Source organism: Carassius auratus, chromosome 13 (genome assembly GCF_003368295.1).
Source record: "Carassius auratus strain Wakin chromosome 13, ASM336829v1, whole genome shotgun sequence".
In the NCBI taxonomy this organism is placed as follows: Eukaryota; Metazoa; Chordata; class Actinopteri; order Cypriniformes; family Cyprinidae; genus Carassius; species Carassius auratus.
In genome coordinates, this window is record NC_039255.1 from 17,136,440 (window position 1) to 17,145,025 (window position 8,586).

Below are 8,586 nucleotides of genomic sequence, written 5' to 3' on the forward strand. Positions count from 1 at the left end.
ACCCGGGGTGGTTGCTAGGGCGGTTGCTATGGTAACCTGGGTGGTTGCTAGGCAGTTGCTACGGTACTTGGGGGGTTTGCTAAGGTGTTGCTAGGCGGTTGCTAGGGTGTTTTGGCTGGTTGCTAGGCAGTTGCTATGGTCTCCTGGGTGGTTGCTATGATGTTACTAGGTGGTTGGTAGTTGTCACAGATGGTCACTATGTAGTTATTATAGAGTTCTTAGCCCATTTGAGCACTTAGCTAATCACTATTAGCATGTAGCTAATCACTGCTAGCATGACTAGCATGTTGGAAGTCCAGTGTGCTAGCATGAGTCAAAAAATCCAACCGCCATGTCTGTACGATGTTCTGATGCAGAGATATAGGTCGTGCAAAACGGTTGCTAGGGTACTCCATTTGGTTGCTATGGAGTGGCTTGGCAACTGCCAATGGTGATACTACAAAGGCTGCTCGTCAATATAAACCAACCCCCATGCCTCTACGATGTTCTGATGCAGAGATATAGATCTTGCAAAACGGTTGCTAGGGTACTGTGTTTGGTTGCTAGGGAGTGGCCTGGCAGCTGCCAATGATGATACTCCATTGGTTGCTTGCTAATATAAACCAACCCCCATGCTTCTATGTCTTTCAGATGTTAAGATATCTATCTTTGGATTTTGGTTGCTAGGTAGCTCTTAATGGTTGCTAGGGCGTGGCTAGGTTGTCATGAAGGAGATACATGATTGGCCGTTTGCTGACCGAGTCAAACGAGCCCACCCTCATGTTTCTATGACACTTCTATCCAAAGTTATTAATTTGATCTTTTTCAATGGAAGTCTATGGGGCTTGTTGCTATGGCGCTCTATATGGTTGCTAGGGCGTGGCTTGATAGATTCACAGTGATCCTGAGAGACTGATTGGTTGCCTGATTCAAATGAGCCCACCCCCTTGTCTCTATGACACTGTGATCCAGAGTTATGTTCAATACAAAATCCCTATGTAATGTCCCATAGCAGGATAAGCCCTGCCTATACTTTGTATTAGGGTCATTTTTGGGGGGCTCTCGCGCCCCAGGGGTACAACTTATACCCCACTGCGGGGTATGTTCTCGCACAGCCTGATAGCCTCTTCAAATGTGGAGATTCACGTGTTTCTGCGAAATTCCCTCTCGGAGCTATGATCCGTCAAAGTTGGCCGCAATGCATTCTCTATGCGATTTTTCGCCCGTTTTTTCGCCCGGTGTACGAACATCGTACGCCCGATCGCTTATAAAAGTCATAGCACACCATTCCCGATTAGGCCGCACAATTTGACGCCTGTTTCGTTGGTCTGTGACGAAAACTGCGGGACTAGTTACGCGCCGAAATTTGTACGGATCTAGTATAATAATAATAATAATAACTAGAAGGTACATTTCCTGAAGAAAATGTGAGTGGTGCTTGCAGTGGCAAAACTCGCCCCTCTGTTGCTAAGGTGTGGTTGCTAGGGTACCCGGGGTGGTTGCTAGGGTGGTTGCTAGGGTCCCTATGATGGTTGCTAGGGCCGTTGCTAGGGTACCCAGGGTGGTTGCTAGGGTAATCGGGGTGGTTGCTAGGGTGTTGCTATGTGGTTGCTAGGGTACCTGGGGTGGTTGCTAGGGCGGTTGCTAGGGTCCCCATGATGGTTGCTAGGGCCGTTGCTAGGGTACTCAGGGTGGTTGCTAGGGTAATCGGGGTGGTTGCTAGGGTGTTGCTATGTGGTTGCTAGGGTACCCTGGGTGGTTGCTAGGGCGGTTGCTAGGGTCCCCATGATGGTTGCTAGGGCCGTTGCTAGGGTACCCACGGTGGTTGCTAGGGTAATTCGGGCGGTTGCTAGGGTGTTGCTATGTGGTTGCTAGGGTACCCGGGGTGGTTGCTAGGGCGGTTGCTATGGTAACCTGGGTGGTTGCTAGGCAGTTGCTACGGTACTTGGGGTGGTTGCTAAGGTGTTGCTAGGCGGTTGCTAGGGTGTTTTGGCTGGTTGCTAGGCAGTTGCTATGGTCTCCTGGGTGGTTGCTATGATGTTACTAGGTGGTTGGTAGTTGTCACAGATGGTCACTATGTAGTTATTATAGAGTTCTTAGCCCATTTGAGCACTTAGCTAATCACTATTAGCATGTAGCTAATCACTGCTAGCATGACTAGCATGTTGGAAGTCCAGTGTGCTAGCATGAGTCAAAAAATCCAACCGCCATGTCTGTACGATGTTCTGATGCAGAGATATAGATCTTGCAAAACGGTTGCTAGGGTACTCCGTTTGGTTGCTATGGAGTGGCTTGGCATCTGCCAATGGTGATACTCCAAAGGCTGCTTGTCAATATAAACCAACCCCCATGTCTGTACGATGTTCTGATGCAGAGATATAGATCTTGCAAAACGGTTGCTAGGGTACTGTGTTTGGTTGCTAGGGAGTGGCCTGGCAGCTGCCAATGATGATACTCCAATGGTCGCTTGCTAATATGAACCAACCCCCATGCTTCTATGTCTTTCAGATGTTAAGATATCTCTCTATACTTTGGGTTGCTAGGTTGCTCTAAATGGTTGCTAGGGCGTGGCTAGGTTGCCTTGAAGGAGATACATGATTGGCCGTTTGCTGCCCGAGTCAAACGAGCCCACCCTCATGTTTCTATCACACTTCTATCCAAAGTTATTCATTTGATTTTTTTCAATGGAAGTCTATGGGGCTTGTTGCTATGGTGCTCTATATGGTTGCTAGGGCGTGGCTTGATAGATTCACAGTGATCCTGAGAGACTGATTGGTTGCCTGATTCAAATGAGCCCACCCCCTTGTCTCTATGACACTGTGATCCAGAGTTATGTTCAATACAAAATCCCTATGTAATTTTTTCCCATAGTTGGAGAAGCCCTCCCTATACTTTGTATTGGGGGCAAATTTGGGGGGCTCTTGCGCCCCAGGGGTACAACTTATACCCCACTGCGGGGTATGTTCTCACACAGCCTGATAGCCTCTCCAAATGTGGTGATTCACGTGTTTCTGCGAAATTCTCTCTCAGAGCTATGCTCCGTCAAATTTTTTTTTAATGCATTTCCTATGGGACGTTTTTCGGCCGATTTTTCGCCCGCTGTACGAACATCGTACGCCCGATCGCTTATAAAAGTCATAGCACACCTCTCCTCAATAGGGCGCACGATTTGACGCCTGTTTCGTTGGTCTGTGACAAAAACTGCGGGACGAGTTACGCGCCGAAGTTTTGTACGGAAGAAGTAAGAAGAAGAAGAAGAAGAATAATAAGTATGTGAGATAATAATAGTGATGCCTTGCCTCCGGCAAGCACCACTAACTAGAAGGTACATTTCCTGAAGAAAATGTGAGTGGTGCTTGCAGTGGCAAAACTCTGCGCCCTGTAGCCACCCATGATGCCTGTGTGATGTTTTGAAGCAAAGATAGAAGGATTTATATTGCTACATGGTTGCTAGGGTGCTCTATATGGTTGCTATGGTGTGACTATATAGTTTATGGGGTGATATTTAAAGATTATTTACCAGCCTGAATGCAAAAAAGCCCAAGCCAGTGTTTCTATATAGTTATTTTTGCTGAGATACAGCTTTTAAATGTAGTTAAACAGTTACTAGGGGGCTAAAATTGGTTGCTAGGGCATGGATATGAAGTTGTTATGTCACTACTTATGGACTGCTTGATAGGCCGAGTCAAAAGAGCCCTCTCCCAAGCCTCTATGACTTTCTGATCCAAAGATATGATGTCAGATAGTTTTTCCAATGTTAAGTCAATGGGATATTTTCACACATTTTCTTCACCCGCTGTACGATTATCGTAAGTCCGATTGCTTAGAAAAGTCATAGCACACCTCTCCTCAATATCCCGCACGATTTGACACCTCATTCATGGGTCTGTGACAAAAAATGCGGGAGGAGTAGCGTGCCAAAGTTTTGTCAAGGCGAATAGTAATAGTAACACTAGAAGGTACATTTCCTGAAGAAAATGTGAGTGGTGCTTGCAGTGGCAAAACTCGCCCCTCTGTTGCTAAGGTGTGGTTGCTAGGGTACCCGGGGTGGTTGCTAGGGTGGTTGCTAGGGTCCCTATGATGGTTGCTAGGGCCGTTGCTAGGGTACCCAGGGTGGTTGCTAGGGTAATCGGGGTGGTTGCTAGGGTGTTGCTATGTGGTTGCTAGGGTACCTGGGGTGGTTGCTAGGGCGGTTGCTAGGGTCCCCATGATGGTTGCTAGGGCCGTTGCTAGGGTACTCAGGGTGGTTGCTAGGGTAATCGGGGTGGTTGCTAGGGTGTTGCTATGTGGTTGCTAGGGTACCCTGGGTGGTTGCTAGGGCGGTTGCTAGGGTCCCCATGATGGTTGCTAGGGCCGTTGCTAGGGTACCCACGGTGGTTGCTAGGGTAATTCGGGCGGTTGCTAGGGTGTTGCTATGTGGTTGCTAGGGTACCCGGGGTGGTTGCTAGGGCGGTTGCTATGGTAACCTGGGTGGTTGCTAGGCAGTTGCTACGGTACTTGGGGTGGTTGCTAAGGTGTTGCTAGGCGGTTGCTAGGGTGTTTTGGCTGGTTGCTAGGCAGTTGCTATGGTCTCCTGGGTGGTTGCTATGATGTTACTAGGTGGTTGGTAGTTGTCACAGATGGTCAGTATGTAGTTATTATAGAGTTCTTAGCCCATTTGAGCACTTAGCTAATCACTATTAGCATGTAGCTAATCACTGCTAGCATGACTAGCATGTTGGAAGTCCAGTGTGCTAGCATGAGTCAAAAAATCCAACCGCCATGTCTGTACGATGTTCTGATGCAGAGATATAGATCTTGCAAAACGGTTGCTAGGGTACTCCGTTTGGTTGCTATGGAGTGGCTTGGCATCTGCCAATGGTGATACTCCAAAGGCTGCTTGTCAATATAAACCAACCCCCATGTCTGTACGATGTTCTGATGCAGAGATATAGATCTTGCAAAACGGTTGCTAGGGTACTGTGTTTGGTTGCTAGGGAGTGGCCTGGCAGCTGCCAATGATGATACTCCAATGGTCGCTTGCTAATATGAACCAACCCCCATGCTTCTATGTCTTTCAGATGTTAAGATATCTCTCTATACTTTGGGTTGCTAGGTTGCTCTAAATGGTTGCTAGGGCGTGGCTAGGTTGCCTTGAAGGAGATACATGATTGGCCGTTTGCTGCCCGAGTCAAACGAGCCCACCCTCATGTTTCTATCACACTTCTATCCAAAGTTATTCATTTGATTTTTTTCAATGGAAGTCTATGGGGCTTGTTGCTATGGTGCTCTATATGGTTGCTAGGGCGTGGCTTGATAGATTCACAGTGATCCTGAGAGACTGATTGGTTGCCTGATTCAAATGAGCCCACCCCTTGTCTCTATGACACTGTGATCCAGAGTTATGTTCAATACAAAATCCCTATGTAATTTTTTCCCATAGTTGGAGAAGCCCTCCCTATACTTTGTATTGGGGGCAAATTTGGGGGGCTCTTGCGCCCCAGGGGTACAACTTATACCCCACTGCGGGGTATGTTCTCACACAGCCTGATAGCCTCTCCAAATGTGGTGATTCACGTGTTTCTGCGAAATTCTCTCTCAGAGCTATGCTCCGTCAAATTTTTTTTTAATGCATTTCCTATGGGACGTTTTTCGGCCGATTTTTCGCCCGCTGTACGAACATCGTACGCCCGATCGCTTATAAAAGTCATAGCACACCTCTCCTCAATAGGGCGCACGATTTGACGCCTGTTTCGTTGGTCTGTGACAAAAACTGCGGGACGAGTTACGCGCCGAAGTTTTGTACGGAAGAAGTAAGAAGAAGAAGAAGAAGAATAATAAGTATGTGAGATAATAATAGTGATGCCTTGCCTCCGGCAAGCACCACTAACTAGAAGGTACATTTCCTGAAGAAAATGTGAGTGGTGCTTGCAGTGGCAAAACTCTGCGCCCTGTAGCCACCCATGATGCCTGTGTGATGTTTTGAAGCAGAGATAGAAGGATTTATATTGCTACATGGTTGCTAGGGTGCTCTATATGGTTGCTATGGTGTGACTATATAGTGTATGGGGTGATATTTAAAGATTATTTACCAGCCTGAATGCAAAAAGCCCAAGCCAATGTTTCTATATAGTTATTTTTGCTGAGATACAGCTCTTAAATGTAGTTAAGCAGTTGCTAGGGGGCTAAAATTGGTTGCTAGGGCATGGATATGAAGTTGTTATGTCAATACTTATGGACTGCTTGATAGGCCGAGTCAAAAGAGCCCTCTCCCAAGCCTCTATGACTTTTTGATCCAAAGATATGATGTCAGATAGTTTTTCCAATGTTAAGTCAATGGGATATTTTCACACATTTTCTTCGCCCGCTGTACGATTATCGTAAGTCCGATTGCTTAAAAAAGTCATAGCACACCTCTCCTCAATATCCCGCAGGATTTGACACCTCATTCATGGGTCTGTGACAAAAAATGCGGGAGGAGTAGCGTGCCAAAGTTTTGACAAGGCGAATAGTAATAGTAACACTAGAAGGTACATTTCCTGAAGAAAATGTGAGTGGTGCTTGCAGTGGCAAAACTCGCCCTCTGTTGCTATAGGGTATTGTAATGAGGTTGCTAGGGTGGTTGCTAGGGAACCCGGGCTGGTTACTATGGTACATGGGATGGTTGCTAGGGCGGTTTGCTAGGGTCCCCATGATGGTTGCTAGGGCGGTTGCTAAGGTACCCAGGGTGGTTGCTAGGGTAATCGGGATGGTTGCTAGGGTGTTGCTATGTGGTTGCTAGGGTACCCGGGGTGGTTGCTAGGGCGGTTGCTAGGGTCCCCATGATGGTTGCTAGGGCCGTTGCTAGGGTACTCAGGGTGGTTGCTAGGGTGATTGGGGCGGTTGCTAGGGTGTTGCTATGTGGTTGCTAGGGTACCCGGGGTGGTTGCTAGGGCGGTTGCTATGGTAACCTGGGTGGTTGCTAGGGCCGTTGCTAGGGCTGTTGCTAAGGTACCCAGGGTGGTTGCTAGGGTAATCGGGGCGGTTGCTAGGGTGTTGCTATGTGGTTGCTAGGGTACCCGGGGTGGTTGCTAGGCAGTTGCTATGGTCTCCTAGGTGGTTGCTATGATGTTACTAGCTGGTTGGTAGTTGTCACAGATGGTCACTATGTAGTTATTATAGAGTTCTTAGCCCATTTGAGCACCTAGCTAATCACTATTAGCATGTAGCTAATCACTGCTAGCATGACTAGCATGTTGGAAGTCCAGTGTGCTAGCATGAGTCAAAAAATCCAACCGCCATGTCTGTACGATGTTCTGATTCAGAGATATAGGTCGTGCAAAACGGTTGCTAGGGTACTCCGTTTGGTTGCTATGGAATGGCTTGGCAGCTGCCAATGGTGATACTCCAAAGGCTGCTCGCCAATATAAACCAACCCCCATGCCTCTACGATGTTCTGATGTAGAGATATAGATCTTGCAAAACGGTTGCTAGGGTACTGTGTTTGGTTGCTAGGGAGTGGCCTGGCAGCTGCCAATGATGATACTCCAATGGTTGCTTGCTAATATAAACCAACCCCCATGCTTCTATGTCTTTCAGATGTTAAGATATCTCTCTATACTTTGGGTTGCTAGGTAGCTCTTAATGGTTGCTAGGGCGTGGCTAGGTTGTCTTGAAGGAGATACATGATTGGCCGTTTGCTGCCTGAGTCAAACGAGCCCACCCTCATGTTTCTATGACACTTCTATCCAAAGTTATTCATTTGATCTTTTCAATGGAAGTCTATGGGGCTTGTTGCTATGGCGCTCTATATGGTTGCTAGGGCGTGGCTTGATAGATTCACAGTGATCCTGAGAGACTGATTGGTTGCCTGATTCAAATGAGCCCACCCCCTTGTCTCTATGACACTGTGATCCTGAGTTATGTTCAATACAAAATCCCTAAGTAATTTCCCATAGTAGGAAAAGCACAGTGTTTCATGGGCGATCCCTCACCATACTATGTCAATGGGGCAACTTTGGGGGTCTCTAGCACCCCAGGGGTACAACTTGTACCCCTCTGCGAGGTATCCTCTCGCACAGCCTGATAGCCTCTACAAATGTGGTGATTCACATGTTTCTGCAAAATTCTCACTTGGAGATAAAACTCGTCAAAGTTCACCGCAATGTTACGTCTATGGGTTTTTTCGGCCATTTTTTCGCCCGATATACGAACATCGTACACCGATCGCTTATAAAAGTCATAGCACGCATCTCCCGAATAGGCCGCACGATTTGACGCCTGTTTCGTTGGTCTGTGACAAAGGCTGCGGGACAAGTTACGCGCCGAAGTTTTGGCGAAGAAGAAGAATAATAACTAGAAGGTACATTTCCTGAAGAAAATGTGAGTGGTGCTTGCCAGTGGCAAAACTCGGCGCCCTGTAGCCACCCATGATGCCTGTGTGATGTTGTGTAGCTATGATATAAGTTCTTTATATTGCTATTATGGTTGCTAGGGTGATCTGATGGTTGCTATGGTGTGGCCTATATAGTTTATGGGGTGATATTTAAAGATTATTTACCAGCCTGAATCAAAAAACCCAAGCCATTGTTTCTATATAGTTGTTTTGCTGAGATACAGCTTTTAAATGTAGTTAAACAGTTGCTAGGG